Source organism: Salmo salar, chromosome 15 (genome assembly GCF_965601325.2).
Source record: "Salmo salar chromosome 15, fSalSal1, whole genome shotgun sequence".
Lineage (NCBI taxonomy): Eukaryota > Metazoa > Chordata > Actinopteri > Salmoniformes > Salmonidae > Salmo > Salmo salar.
Genome location: NC_138305.1, coordinates 89,249,597 through 89,265,831, shown reverse-complemented (window position 1 = coordinate 89,265,831; position 16,235 = coordinate 89,249,597). Strand labels below are relative to the sequence as shown.

General features: G+C 42.9%; 1 protein-coding gene across 6 annotated transcripts in view; it reads left to right on the top strand.

Annotated features, from left to right (window-relative positions):
• The window catches only part of LOC106572421 (synaptotagmin-1), an 89,505-nt gene that overhangs the window by 37,246 nt on the left and 36,024 nt on the right, over nucleotides 1-16,235 (top strand). For 3 of the 6 annotated variants that reach the window (XM_045696177.2, XM_014146591.3, XM_014146590.3), the window contains exon 3: nucleotides 3,403-3,464. The exons of 1 other annotated variant lie outside the window; for it this stretch is intronic. The gene's annotated coding sequence lies outside the window, so the exon portion shown is untranslated. Of the gene's footprint in view, nucleotides 1-3,402; nucleotides 3,465-10,018; nucleotides 10,214-16,235 lie in introns of those variants that run through there. 2 more of the 6 variants (XM_082962125.1, XM_082962124.1) reach the window with 2 other exon arrangements.

Genomic DNA, 16,235 nt, shown 5'->3' with positions numbered 1-16,235 from the left:
CATATCGTATCGGAACCTACCATGATAATAATTCCCAGCCCTACCCTTTAGCCAAAGGAAGTCTGAATCTGGTCTGGGCTGAGCTTTAAGCTAATGGTATGCATTGTTTTTCACCTTGCTGTCACTCAGCACCTCTAGCTAGCCAGAAACACCTAGGACAGTTTCCCAGGTGGCTGGGGCACCACCATGGGCCTGCAGCAGAAGGAGGACACTGGCTCAGTCATAACTCACTGTACTGGAACCTGGAGTCTACGGCCCATAAACTCGCTGTCGACAGCAGCACACCACAGACTGACCCTGGCTGCTGTTCCTCACCACCATAAAATTACTCCTCATGAAGGCATTCATTTCTCTCATACATTTGTGATATCATATTCAGAAAAGTTTGTTAATTTGGGTGTATTAGGCTAGAGTTTGCGACTTCATACTATCTTGTTCTTGATGCTTTTCTAACTAGCGGAAACAAACACAAGCTGTTTGCTCTCTTGCTGCAGTGACAGGTAGAGAGAGACACTGGAGTGATGACTAAGGAAATATTCAACACAATTATTTTCTCAACAAATTGCACAAAATAAGATGGGATAATATGTCCCTGTGGATGTCTTTATGATACACTTAGGGCAATTAAATCCTACAAATCATGGAATGAATTGTTTAGCGAAATAGTGGAGGAAAATACACTCTCCAAAACGCCAATTTGGCTGATTGACTGTTCATTCAGACAGATCTTTAGGTGGCTGAAAATGTACAGCTGCAACCATTGAGAAACCTTACAAAGGGCCTGGGCTATGCATATGCTAATGTAGGCCTAAAAGTAAGTAATAAGGCCCGAGGGGGTGTGGTATATAGCCAATATACCACGGCTAAGGGCTGTTCTTATGCACGACACAACCCTTAGCTGTGGTATATTGGCCATATATCACAAACCCGCGAGGTGACTTATTACTATTATAAACTGGATACCAACGTAATTAGAACAGTAAAAATAAATGTTCAGGGCTCGAACCACCCAGTTTATAATATACAGTATATCTCTTACACTGCATTCAGATGGTTTACACATAATTCATAACCTTTTTTCCTTTTACAATGCATGGAACCCACATAAATAAACAGGGCTGCTTGTGCTTCTTAGGAACTAATCAATCATTCCAAGTGTCCCTGGAATCTCGCATTGACAGTTCCCACAAGTCGTAAGAAATGTGTGTCTGTGTGAATAGCTCTGGGGTATGGATTATTGTGTTTATAATTAAACCCAGGCCTGAAAAACGTGCCCATTCAGATTTACATTCAATGCCAAATATATATTCCTATACATCCCTGTACATGACTCTTGAGGGGTATTGGAGAACCCGTAAGTTAAAGACCGAGTGCAGTCAAAAACTTGATTTTCCTATCTTTTATATATATTTCCACAGTATGAGGTTGGAATAATACTGTGAAATTGTAAAAAAAAAAAAAAATATTAAATGATAATGCCCTTTTAGTGTAAGAGCTGTTTCAAAAGACAGAATGACATTTCAGCCTGTTTTGGCTGGAGGGAGATTTGGCCTTTAAATTAGTTAATAAACCAATAAGAAAGAGAGTTCCAAACCTCTCTGCCAATAACAGTAACTTTTCAATGTTCCCCTCCCCACTCCAACCACTCCCAGACAGTCCTAGCAAAATTCTTGCTTGATAAATTGTTTTTTACTAAGAAGATATTTATGTTTCTTTTTGACTATTTTAATTGATAACAATCACAGTAAGGTACTTAATTGTTACCCAGAAATGATTTTAAATTGAGATAAAAATGGCTGCATTGGACCTTTAAATGTCAGCGGCACTGTCCAAAAGCCTGAGCGCTGCAGAGGCTTTGTGGGAGTCTTCACACCGCCCTGTTGTCTCAACTAGATGTAGATTAATGGAACAATCACTTACTGTACCTCTATCAAAACACCACATAAACATTGAGCATATGTACATGCAGCTGAAATAATGTGTGTGCATACAGATGTATGATCTTAATTTGATCACCCTGTTACAGGAAAACGTTAATGCCATTCAGGAAATGTAAAACATGTAGTGTATTTGAGGTTTAAAAAGGCTTTTGAACTTTGTAATTTCCATTTTGACATTTCAGACTTGATTTCCCCTTACAGAAAATGTATCAACCCATACGAAAATGTAATCCACATTATCTTCCTGCTGTAGCAAACTGGCTCAAATTAAGATCGTACACCTGTATGAGTGTGACTGTGCATGCTTGCTTCCGTGCATACTTGCGTCAATGCATGTATTACTGTAAGTACGTCATCAGCCAACTAAATTATTTATGCATGACTAATGTAGTTAATTTTACAGTGGACAGAAAAGTGTTTCTCTCATCAGAATGTGTGATCGTGTAGTGCATAGTAACTTGAACCATATTTTCTGCAGGGTGTGTTGTAAACCTGGATCGTGTTCATTAGGGCAGGCAATGAAAAACGAAACTGAGTGTTTCTTAGTGAAGAACTCCAGGTAGACCCTTTCAGTCAGTTTTCTTCTGTCTGGTGCTTAATGAAATCGACCCTGTGCCCTCCTCCATTAGGTGTGCAAGCTTTTGTTCTGGGACAGGTTGGGTTGTATTGGGCTGGTGTTACTGGGTCTGTGGTACTGGAGATATAGCTAAAACAGGTCTATCTGGGCCCTAACCTTCAGCCAGTCACAGGCCTCCTCATATATACGAGATCACGCCACCAGGAAATTATTCGGCATTAATTAAATAAATTCAGAGAGCTGTAATCAGAGGAAGGAGTAGCTTCCAGCAACAGCAAGCACTCATTAGTCCGCCTCTTTGTGGCCTCCAAGCATACATCAGCATGTCCTGTGTGGGAGTGAGACAACTGTCAGAACCTCTTAGAGTTCATTTAGGTTGCTTAACTGTGCCAGAGTGTATGCAGCAGTCCAAATCATTAACAAAGAACGGGAGCAATTTGTGAAATACACATGTTTTTAGTAACCCTCAGTTGCTCTTAAACCTGTGTAGTTACACTGTCATTAATAAAGTAACACTATTTTATTAACATATTGCTATGGTAATTTCTTTGTGATAAACAGTTGGGGAATCTCAATCATACAGTAGAATATGGTGAGGGTGATTGGTGATTGTGTAGTCATCTTATTCAGATATGGACCAATCCTTTTATTCAGATATGGACCATACTGAGCAGATAGCCACACTGGATGTCCTGCCATTTAGCTTGCCACGCACTCAGTTACTTCAAATAGTGTTTCATTAGTTTTCATCTGATTATTTACCTAGTGCAAAAATGGAGCTGTCCAGGGCTGAAGTAGACGGTATTTTACATTGTTTCACTCTGATTTCAGTGTGATTTTCAGTCTATCCATACGGTCATAAAATTGATTATTTTTCTCTTCTAGATCACCCTGATATTGACAACACTCTCACTGTGATCGCGAGGGCCACCTATCAAGATTTGGCTGTGAGTATCATGGCTTAGAAGGCAAATTAAGATATAAGTGTATTTGCACATGAGCTGTAATCTTTGATAAGGTGATATCTGTTGGAATGAACTTGCCAAAAGGATTGCTTAGAGAAGAAGAGAGAGAGAGAGAGAGGAAAGAGAGAGGGGGATACAGAAAGAGCAAGAGAGAGAGAGGATTTGTTGAGTGAAGTCCTTGCTTTTTTCCACATCAAGAGGTAGCTGTCACTTTCATTGCTGTGATTGGTCCTGACCTCTTTAACCAGAGACTGTTCACTTGAAACACATCGTCACATGCTGCCTTTCCCTCCGCTCCAACCTCCCTCAGAAAGATCATCATCCCTGTAAAGAAACACATTCTCATGTTTCTTTAATTCACATTGTAGTTGTTGTTTTTATTTGATTTGATTAAATGTTGAATTATTATCCTTATTATTATTATCTACATATTTATTATTATTATTAACACTGCATTGTTGGAAAGAGCTCTCAAGGGTAGAATTTCACTGTACTGTTTTTCACCTGTTCTATCCTGTGCACGTGGTGAATAAACATTGAAACTTAATCAATAGGAAGCTGCCTTTAGCCTCACGTCTCTGCTGTAGGCTTCACTGTGGGCACAGACAGTGGCCTGTCTTTGACTGGTAACAGTATGCCAATAGTTACTGCCAATGTCACAGGGTACCCGCTGTCACCTGGCATAGTGCTCTGATCAAGTCTGGGGCGAACCACTGTTAACCAATCAACGTCATTTATTCATGAACCTACTAGAGAGTGACTGATCAATTCGTCTTCACATACAGTATTAATCAGTTAAGTCGTTTTCTACAGTCTACATCAGTGAGGGGATAGCAGGGTTTTCTTGTGTCAATGCACGTTTTTATTCCATTTTAAAAGCAACCGTATATTATCCCTGGCATGTTACATGGTTATATAATGTCACTGAATAATATGACCTTCTGGGAAATATGCATGATCTAATGCATTAGCTGGTGTGGCTCAGTTGGTAGAGCATGGTGTTTGCAACGCCAGGGTTGTGGGTTTGATTCCCATGGAGGACCAGTACGGAGAAAAAATGTATGAAACGTATGCATTCACTACTGTAAGTCGCTCATGCTAAATGACTAAAAATGTAAAATGTAAAATGTAGATGGTTTTCACCACAAGATAGTCTAATGTATTCTACAGATCATCATCGATCCTAATTGATGAATGGCTCTACAACACTACCAATAGAAAACATAATCTACAGTACGACAGACAGGCGTAGTCAAACCAAGCCATGAATGTGTTGGACCCCATTAAACTATCTTTCAGCATGATAAACCCAGAGAGGCTGGGCCTCCCCAGAGTGCCATCTGCTCTGACATAATGTCCATGTTGATCACTGAGGCACAGAGAGGAGCCACACTGTGGTGTTGTGAAGAAGGGGAATAGGCGTGGCGATGCGGGGCAGGCCACTGTGTGTGTGTGTGCCTGGGTGTGTGCTTGTAGAGAGATAGGAGAACATGATTTACTATAGGATGGGGCTTTTGTGTGCTAGTCTCCTCTCCAGCAGACACGCACTGCCCTGATTGCCTCTCCCCATCTCTAGCACTCACCTGATTAATCAGCCATTTCCTTGTGTGATGACAGCCTGGAGCCACAGGGGCCCAGCGAGGGCTAATAAAGCCAAGAGGAGAGCACCTCCTGGGAGAACAGATACTGCCCTCTGCCCACCCCTCTGTCCTTTACACCAGATGAAACACAGGTGGCCCTGTGTGCAGTCTAATCAACATTGATCAATTTAACATTTATTGAATGGAAATTGATACCGCAGGGAATAGATATTCATATGTAGGTGGATGCCAGAAAGGCTATTGAATATTGTATTTGTAAGTTTGCTTTGTGAATCTGTAATATTATTGACGAGAAGGGTATGCTCAGAACAGATGTTATTTGGAATGGAATAGAAACCCTGTATTTACATTGAATGTGTAGGCCTATTAGGTCATCTATAATATCTTTAATGTTATTGATTTTCTGTTGCCAGGCATGTGTACTACCAATTAGATCATCTTCTACTCTCTCTCTCTCTCCACCGCACAACGATTGTGCTGATTCAGCATCTGTTCATGTCTGTCTTTAAACAAGAGATGATTCGACATTACTTGGACATTGTACGTGGCTTTAGCTGTTCCTCCCCACATTGTGAAATAACAGTGCTCTAGGTGAAAGGGTTCCCTTCCCTTTCACTGTGCCAGATTCAAAGTGGGCCAACCACAGCTGGAAGGCACCTCGTTTCGTTTGGCAGCTCAGTACTCTATGAGAGAGAGATTCTGCAGTCACAGCCCAGTGGCGTCTCCTCAAACCCCCCACTTCCCATCCAACTCCAACCCCTCTCCGTTTCCCCTCTGTTCTGTCTGCCCACTCCCTTCCCTTCCCCTGCAAGCTGTTGGCTTGATGAATACTTATTGGGTAATCCTTTAAGAGACTGGGGAGAGATTGTCAAACTGCAAAATTGAGACACTGCTTTGCAGACATCTTGGAGGCCATCACAGACATAGTAGTATTATTAAGGGAGGGAAACCACTGGGGCTTCACTTGATTAATGGGGGGCATACATCTGTGCATCCGTGCATGTTTGTGTGTGCACTGTGCATGCACGTGTATAGGTATCAACTTCTTTATGTGTATAGTCCATGACATAGCTGCACAAGATGCTTATCTTTGTTTTTAATTCTCCAGCATTGTTGTTCAATGAGGATTTGTTCCTCTCCTGTGCTCTTTTTTTGTCTCACTGTTCAGCAGTTTAATGAGAACTATTACTGCTACTATCTCTATGAATGTCTCTCAGTATCATCACTGTGTATAAGAATTAGGAGTAGTAGTAGTAGTAGCAGTAGTAGTAGTAATAGCAGCAGCAACAACAGTATAAGTTATATTCAACTCATCTAAAGAAGGACAGTTTTATTGCTTCTTTAATCAGGACAACAGTTTTCAGCTGTGCCAGCATAAATGCAAAAGGGGTTTCAAATGATCAATTAGCCTTTTAAAATGATAAACTTGGATTAGCTAACACAACGTGCCATTGGAACACAGGAGTGACGGTTGCTGATAATGGGCCTCTGTACGCCCATGTAGATATTCCATTAAAGATCAGCCGTTTCCAGCAACAATAGTCATTTACAACATTAACAATGTCTACACTGTATTTCGGATCAATTTCATGTTATTTTAATGGACAAAAAATGTGCTTTTCTTTCAAAAACAGGGACATTTCTAAGTGACCCCAAACTTTTGAACGGTTTTGTACATGGATAAACCCTTCACGGCAGACTGGAACCATTTAACTCTGTTTTGTTTGTAGGCACAATTTGTTTTGTCAGCGTTGTGTCAAGTCACTCCGGTTCACACTGACCGTGGCGTGTGCAGAAAGTAGCCAATCACTTTTTCTATGTCGATAGCTCCCTGCTAAATTCAGGGCATCAATGTTGTTGAGAAAAGTAGCAAAACTTTTGTAGTTCTTGATGGCTAACATTATATCTTTCAAAAACGGCACAGTAGAAAGGACTGTCAACACATAGCGAACAGCTCACGTTATAGACAGAGGCACGCTACATGGCAGACCAATCCAAACTCATCTCCCGGCATGTCCAGCCCATACATTATCTCAGGCAATCATGGCTAGCGTGAACGTTTCTGACTTTTTCCGTGGCTAAACCAACTAGGCTTTTAATTTTACAATTTTATTCATATTTATGGAAGGAATACAAGTTTGTTATTAAGGCACATGAAAGTTCACATGTTCCAGAAGGTATTTCTGCCAAAAAATGCATTTTGATAAAAAATAAATGTTCACATTCAAATGCCGCTCCAGTGAAGTAGTGACGTGCGACATATACCTAGTTTCTTGAAACAAGTCACAAATGAGCCACAAATCAATACAGTGTTGTTACTGAGACACTGAGTCAGCCCTGTATTTTAGGCCACTGTGTCATAAGATACTGGATCACTACCAGGTATGTTTAGAGCCATTGCTTTAGAACTTTAGACTTACTACACTGTCATTTCAAGTACCATTTGTGACAACCAGTAAGAGATAGTTAAGAAAGAACAAACATTGTAAAATGCATACAGTACTTTTGCTTCTGAACCAACAAAAATATCTTCAGAGTAGAAGATATCTGTTCCATTTCAGTCATTCTAGTACATGGCGAATGTTGTGACAGAGTCAGTGAATTGACTTTTAAAATGATTGGATAATTTCCAAACCCCAGCCAGGTCACCCGTGATACAAGTCAGTTTTTGACGTCTATCCATGTCTGAGGACATCGGGAGATGACGTGGAAACCGGCGACTAGGGGCAACAGTGCGCACTGTCACCTTTAAGTAGGTTTTGGTTATGCCAGGGTGTTGGGGATGGCGGATGGGTGTAAACATCTGCCTCTGATTCCAAAGATTGCAAGTTAAAATCCATCGATAGAAAGTCATTTTTTAATTTTTTAATTTTAAGCCTCTTCCAAACCTTAGCCCTTACCTTAACCATTCTGCATTGATGCCTAACCTTACGATTTTGGAGTTAAGGCCTAAACTGAACCTTAAACACAATTTGCAACAACTTCAACATTTGACGTATGAGAAACATGGATGAACATCTGATTCTGACGTGAGACTGTGAGAGCTAGTTGCCAAACCAGGCATAGTAATCATCTATTAAACATGAAACCAATTGAAACTACTATTGACAGGTACGGCAGGAGCAAAAAACAAATAACACTTGCTCTTGTTTCTCCAGGCCTGGGTTGTGAAATTGCTAAAGGCCATCCCTCTTTCTTTCGTTCCCACTGATTGAGGCCTTATTGATTTCATTTAGGAGTGCATTTAGGATTGCTGGCCGCTTGGAGGCAGCTTCACTAACGGGAAGATGATCATTTTCCGCAACACTATAAAAAGCTCAGAGGACTGAATTGTCTGGCTCAGCAAAAGTCCCAATAGTACAGAGAGAGCACCATAGAAACATGCTGCAGTAGAGGACAAATACATTTATTGTCCCAATTCCAAGACGACCCAAATTAAGATCTGAAAGGGTAAGCTAAGAAAATAAATCCATGAGAAAGCTATAGTGTGCTTGCAATGTTTTCTCATTTAATTTTAGCACTACCTCCATCTTTAATGTCCTGTAGGTTTTTCTGCATCTGTAAAATTACTTCTGCTGTTGTGATTGTTGCTATGACTACATCGACTATTACTTCTACTTTACAGTGGAGGCTGCTGAGGGGAGGACGGCTCATAATAATGTCTGGAATGGAGTCAATAGAATGGTATCAACCACATCAAAGACGTGGTTTCCATGTGGTTGTTTCCATTCCGTTGACTCCATTCCAGCCATTAGTATGAGCCGTCCTCCCCTCAGCAGCCTCCACTGTGACATCATTACATCAATGATCTTGTAGAGCCTCTCTACTGCTGCTGCCACGGTGATTACCATGATCCATCTTTGCTGTTGCCACAGCGGTCAGAAAAGGTGTGGGAAAGAAAGGTTTGCTTAGTAAGACCCACTGCTGATTCACAGCTTCTGTCAATCTCCTTATAGCTACTTGTGAGATGCCAGTTGGATTTGAGCCCTTACAGCAATTCTTAAGTACAATTAAGTATAAATTGTTCCATGTAACGTTATTCATGACAATAACATTTCTGCTGCAAAGACATTAGTGAGGGTTTATGTGCGTGCGTGTGCCTTTGTGTGTGTGTGTGTGTATGTGTTTGTGTGTGCGTATTTTTACGCGCACGTGTGTGTGCGTGTGAGCCTAGTGAGCATTTGAAAGAGAATCTCTCAGCAGTCACTCCTTCAGTGTCAAACTACCTCTTCTGGCTACCGTGTGTGTGCCACACAATGGGGTCTCTCCTCTCTCATTTCTCTATTTTTTTCTAAGCTCTCTCTCTTACTCTACTCTACATCCCTTTCTACTTCCTTTTCCTCTACCCATCTGCTGTTCTACTCTCATCCTGTTCTCATGTTGTCTCTTTCCTCCTCTCCTTTTCCTTCCCTGACACATATTTTACAGATGAACTCTCTATCGTTCTCTGAGATGCTAGACTCTGTACAGTTCCCAGAGGTGCTAGTCTTCGGTGAGGTTTGTTTGAAGTACCGCTAGGTTCTTGATGTGGGTTTGACAGTATTGCATATGGATTCTCTCGGGTTGCCCTTCAGTGTTGGAGCAGGGCGGCAGAGAGGAGTGCTGCATACAGCACAGTGTGAGCAGCATCACAAATCAGGAGGCTGAGAGAGTGAGAGCGCTGGAGTGGGGGGAGGATGAAGGGAGGGGGAAGATGGAGTGGGGGGAGGATATAGGGACGGGGTGGATGGAGGGAGGGGGGGAGGATGGAGGGAGGGGGAGGATGGAGGTGAGGATAGAGGGAGGGGGTGGAAGATGCAGGGGAGAGAAGAGATGGAAAGGGGAGGGGGATCCACTCTGGGGGGAGTGAAAAAGGGAGAGAGTGGAAAGAGGGAGAGGAGGAGGGGATTGAGAGAATGAAGGGTCATGTGAGAGAGAATGTGTGTGTTTGTACGTTCATGTGTGTGTGGGTAAAGGAGAGTGAGTACTGCTGCAGTGGGAACAGTGAGAGGAGGACTGCAGTTTCTTGGGCTGATGGGCGAGCGAATCGAGGGACGTTATTAAGGCACTGTTACATTAACCCTTAAGTGCCTCTCTGGTGAATGGGTTGGCCCGTCCATTGTGGATAATAGGATCAAGGAGATTGCTCTGGTAAGGGTGTATTCCAACTATTTTTGCCTGCCTGGCTTTAACTCTTTATGGAATATGAATAGATATGGGGAGACTTTATGCTTAGATAGGGGGAACTAAATGTTGCTGTCCGGTGCTTAAGTGCAAAAACTACGCTGTAGGCTGGGGGAACTGAGTTGGTGCTGGATAAGGCTGCATTGTGACTTGATTGATCTCATCTCTACTTGTATTGCACAGATGGATAATCTTAAGTGGGACAGGTAATGTGTATGCTTCGCTTTGCATGTTATTTTCGAATGCATACTGTGCAAACTTTTGTGACAAGCTTGATCATTTGTAACAAGCTTGATCATTTATGGTAAGATTGATCATCTTGGGACATTTGTAGATTTTGAAAGATTGTTTTCTTGATTTTGAAAGATTGTTTCATGATAAGCTGTGAAATGTGCCTTTGTACTGTGTTTGGGACCTGAGAACACAGTCATTTGCTTTGGGGTCTTTGCAGGAACACTATGGTGAGTATACATTAGGTCGCTCTCATTGATATTGTCTAATTTAGCCTAGGTGGCTCGGTTTGTAGTGTAGTGGAGTAGCTACCTTTATTTTCCTGGAGTACGTCCAGGAGGCAGCCCTTCTGACAGCTGCTCTGTTTACCCCACCAGCTTCTATTAACACCTCACTCTGTCCTGCACTGTCAGGAACCATGACGTGGTGCAGCCACAAACACATGGCACCCTGCCTAACAAACACCAGCCTGTACCTGCTCAATATCAATCAAATCAATCACATTTATTTATAAAGCCCTTTTTACATCAGCAGATGTCACACAGTGCTTATACAGAAAACCAGCCTAAAACCCCAACCAGCAAGCAATGCAGATGTGACTTAGCACGATGGCTAGGAAAAACTCCCTACGAAGGCAGGAACCTAGAGAGGAACTTAGAGAGGAACCAGGCTCTGAGGCGACCAGTCCCCTTCTGATGTTCAAACGTTCATAGATGACCAGCGGGGTGAAATAATAATCACAGTGGTTGTAGAAGGTGCAACAGGTCAGCACCTCAGGAGTAAATGTCAGTTGACTTTTCATAGCCAAGCATTCAGATGTTGAGACAGCAGGTGTGGTCAGTCAGGAGTCGTCAGGTCAAGGAGTCCTGAGGCATGGTCCTAGGGCTCAGGTCCTCCGAGAGGGGAGGGAGAGAGGGAGAAAGAGAGAATTAGAGAGAGCATACTTAAATTCACATAGGACACCAGATAAGACAGGAGAATTACACTAGCCCCTCGGCACATAGACCATTGCAGCGTAGATACTGGAGGCTGAGTCAGGGGGTGTCGGGGGACACTGTGTCTGAAGATACCCCTGGACAGTGCCAACCAGACAGGATATAACCCTGTGCCAAAGCACAGCCCCCACACCACTAGAGGGATATCAACAGACCACCAACTTACTACCCTGAGACAAGGCTGAGTATTGCCCACAAAGATCTCCTCCACTGCAGGAGCCTGAGGGTGCACAAGACTGGACAGGAAGATCACGTTAGTGACCCAACCCACTCAACTCGATTATAGCGCAAAAAAGCCTAGCATGCCATGACGCACCCCTCCTAGTGACAGCATGGAAGAGCGCTATTAAGTCAGTGACTCAGCCCCTGCAACAGGGTCAGAGGCAGAGAATTCCAGTGGATAGAGGGGAACCGACCAGGCAAAGACAGCAAGGGTGGTTCATCATTCCAGTGCCTTGCCGTTCACCCTTGGGCCAGACTATGCTCAATCATAGAACTTACTGAAGAGATGAGTCTTCAGTAAGAGTTCAAGGTTGAGACAGAGCCTGCGTCTCTCACATGCATAGGCAGACCATTCCATAAAAATGTTGCTATGTAGGAGAAAGCCCTGCCACCAGCTGTTTGCTTAGAAATTCTGGGGACAATACGGAGGCCTGCGTCTTGTGACTGTAGCGTACATGTAGGTATGTACGGCAGGACCAAATCAGAGAGATAGGTAGGAGCAAGTCCATGTAATGCTTTGTAGGTTAGCAGTAAAACTTGAAATCAGCCCTAGCCTTAACAGGAAGTTGGTGTAGTGAGGCTAGCACTGGAGTAATATGATCACATTTTTTGGGTTCTTGTCGATATTCTAGCAGCCGTATTTAGCACTAACTGAAGTTTATTTAGTGGTTTATCCGGGTAGCCGGAGAGTAGAGCATTGCAGTAGTCTAATCTAGAAGTGACAAAAGCATGGATTAGCTTTTCTGCATAATATTTGGACAAAAAGTTGTTACAAAGATGGAAAAAAGCTGCCCTTAAAATATTATTGATATGTTCATCAAAAGAGATATCAGAGTCCTTCACAGTTTTATTTGAGACAACTTTACAACCATCAAGATTAATGGTCAAATCAAACAGCAGATCTCTTTCTTTCTTGGGATCTAGAACTAGCATCTCTGTTTTGTCCGTGTTTAAAAGTAAAAAATGTGCCACCATCCTCTTTCTTATGTCTGAAACGCAGACTTCCAGGGTAGGCCATTTTGGGGCTTCACCATGTTTAATTGAAATGTACAGCTGTGTGTCATCCACATAGCAGTGAAAGTTGACATTGTGAAAGACATCACCAAGAGATAGAATATATAGTGAAAACTATAATGGTCCTTAAACAGAACCTTGAGGAACACTGAAACTTGTCAGAGGACAAATCATCCACAGAGACAAACTGATATCTTTCTGACAGATAAGATCTAAACCAGGCTATACTGGGGCAGGAGCCTAGGGGGTACCCTGTAGTCTTCCCTCAGGTCTGTGTAGGCTAGGACAGGACAAAGAAGGAGCAGATAAGACAGAGGCTGACAGATACGCTGAGGAGTATGGAGAGGGGAAACCGGAGAGAGGCCATGGGGGTTTTATGAAGAGCTACAGGATGCACTTTTTTTTACGATGTGTCCTGTGCGCCGTGTAGGTAGAGCAGGCAGGCTGGCAGGCAGAGCTGTGAGGGGACAGTTCCAAGGACATAGCTGGCTATCTCGGGCTGGTCACTTCACACCTCGACAGTGCTGCTGGGTCTCATTGTTGGGCTCTGCTCCAAGACAGTACACTGATGTAGTTCTGCACCAGAACAAAGGATATTGATGATTTCATACAGCTTTCTCGAATGAAAATAAAAAGCGCCTTTGAATCAGGATACATGTTTTTATCGGTAGCTTTATATCTCATTGAGATGAGAGCCATAAATGTACATTTTTATTGTATGGAATTGAAATAAAGCAACAAGTGTAAGCATTTCCGCCATTCCATCGGAAGTAGAAGTGAAGTGTCTTAGATTAGTCTTTGCCCCTCACCAGACTCTGTGTCCTGAAGTGACTTCCTAAAGTGCAAACAAACCAACTACGTTGATCCTGTCCCTGGAGACATTGGCCATGTTCAAGAAGATGAAAACTGGAATGTATCATAGATAAATAGTGACTGACTGATCAACAAATAATAATGAGTAGTTATTTATGATGCAAGGTTCTTTGCAGATCAGTCAGTAGGCAGTCGCCTGCACTGTTGACTGCAATATTGTACAAGCCCAGAGTCTCTGTCTCTGCTTTTGTACCGCTCACTCCCAGCCAATAAATTTCAGGAGTGGGGGTGGAGCAGTCACATGACTATCACAGTCTTGTACTCAGATGAAAACAAATGAGCATGTCTGTGTTTGGGGGGAAAGCACCCTCATGGACTGAAAACAAATCATTGACTGAAATCTTTCCCATCAGTAAAACAACACCCACCACATTCTTATTGTGGTTAATAACTGCTTTAAAATGACCTACATTGCTGACTGTTGGATGTTAGAAGATAACTCTCAAAACTGTGTCATTTTTCAGCCTCCAAAACATTCAGGCAGGCTCATTCGGGCCTTTTTACTCCCATAGCTCAGCCTGCCAAATCCCTTAGTGACTACATCCAGATAGTTTGTCTCAGTCTCTGCTTCTCAAGTCCAGCAGCTGGTGAATTGACAGCTGGTGTCCCACTAAAATAAATGTAGAAAAGAGCCTCATTTGAACTATTCTGTGTCCTGTCCCCCTATCTCACAGTAGACACACAGTGTCCACTGCGCTCCTGCCATTTCTACTTGCCGATGTTTTGCCATATTCATGTTTGTAAAGAGACAGTCCAATACTGTGAAATCCCTTTCACACACAGACAAAAATCCCATGTTTTTAATATCCCACCTTCTTTTTTTGTGTATCTGAAAGGTGTAGGGGATAAAAAACGCGGTATATTAAATCCCACCTCAAGACCTAGTCATATAACCTGCATTTTCATAGACTGTGTGAATGGTTCTTCAGTGACAATTGTCAGATACACTACATGACCACACCTGCTCGTCGACCATCTAATTCCAAAATCATGGGCATTAATATGGAGTTGGTCTCCCACTTGCTGCTATAACAGCCTCCAATCTTCTGGGTAGACTTCCCACTAGATGTTGGAGCATTGCTGCGGGGACTTGCTTCCATTCAGCCGCAACAGCATTAGTGAGGTCGGGCACTGATGTTGGGCGATTAGGCCTGGCTCGCAGTCGGTGTTCCAATTCATCCCAAATGTGTTCGATGGGGTTGAAGTCAGGGCTCTGTGAAGGCCAGTCAAATTCTTCCACACCGATCTCGACAAACCATTTCTGTATGGACCTCGCTTTGTGCACGGTGGCATTATCATGCTGAAAAAGGCAAGGGCCTTCCCCAAACTGTTGCCACAATGTTGGACGCACAGAATCGTCTAGAATGTAATTGTATGCTTTAGAGTTAAGATTTCCCTTCACTGGGAAATCCTGAGGGGCATAGCCCGAACCATGAAAAACAGTCCCAGAACATTATTCCTCCTCCACCAAACTTTACAGTTGGCACTATGCATTTGGGCAGGTATCCCTCTCCAGGCATCCCTCAAACCCAGATTCATCCGTCGGACAGGCAGATGGTGAAGCGTGATTCATCACTCCAGAGAAAACGTTTCCACTGCTCTAGAGTCCAATGGTAGCGAGCTTTACACCACTCCAGCCGACGCTTGGCATTGCGCATTGTGATCTTAGGTTTGTATCCGGCTGCTCGGCCATGGAAATCAATTTCATGAAGCTCCCGACGAACAGTTATTGTGCTGATGTTGCTTCCAGAGGCAGTTTGCATCTTGGGAGTGAGTGTTCCAACCGAGAACAGATGATTTGTATGCACTACGCCCTTCAGCACTCGGCGGTCCCGTTCTGTGAGCTTGTGTGGCCTACCACTTCACGGCTGAGCCGTTGTTGCTCCAATACGTTTCCACTTCACAATAAATACACTTACAGTTGACCGGGGCAGCTCCAGCTGGGCAGAAATTTGACAAACTGACTGTTGGAAAGATGGCATTCTATGACGGTGCCACGTTGAATGTCACTGAGCTAGAATCCACTAATTTGAAGGGGTGTCCACATACTTTTGTATATATATAAATCGAGTGCATTTGGCAAGTATTCAAACCCCTCCCCTTTTTCCAAATTTTATGTAACAGCTTTATTCTAAAATTGATTAAATAAAACATGTTCCTCATAAATCTACACACAATGCCCCATAATGACAAAGAAAAAATAGATTTTTTAGAAATGTTAGCAAATGTATAAAAATATATGAACATAAATACCTTATTTACATAAGTATTCAGACCCTTTGCTATGAGACTCGAAATTGAGCTCTAGTCCGTTCTGTTTCCATGGAAAATCCTTGAGATGTTTCTACAACTTGATTGGAGTCCACCTGTGGTACATTCAATTGATTGGACATGATTTGGAAAGGCACACAACTCTCTATATAATTCCCCACAGTTCGCAGTGCACGTCAGAGCAAAAACCAAGCCATGAGGTCGAAGGAATTGTCCGTAGAGCTCCAAGACAGGATTGTGTCGAGGCACAGTTCTGGGGAAGGGCACCAAAAAATGTCAGCAGCATTGAAGGTCCCCAAGAACACAGTGGCCTCCATCATTCTTAAACGGAAGATGTTTGGAACCACCAAGACTCTTCCTAGAGCTGGCCGCCCAGCCAAACT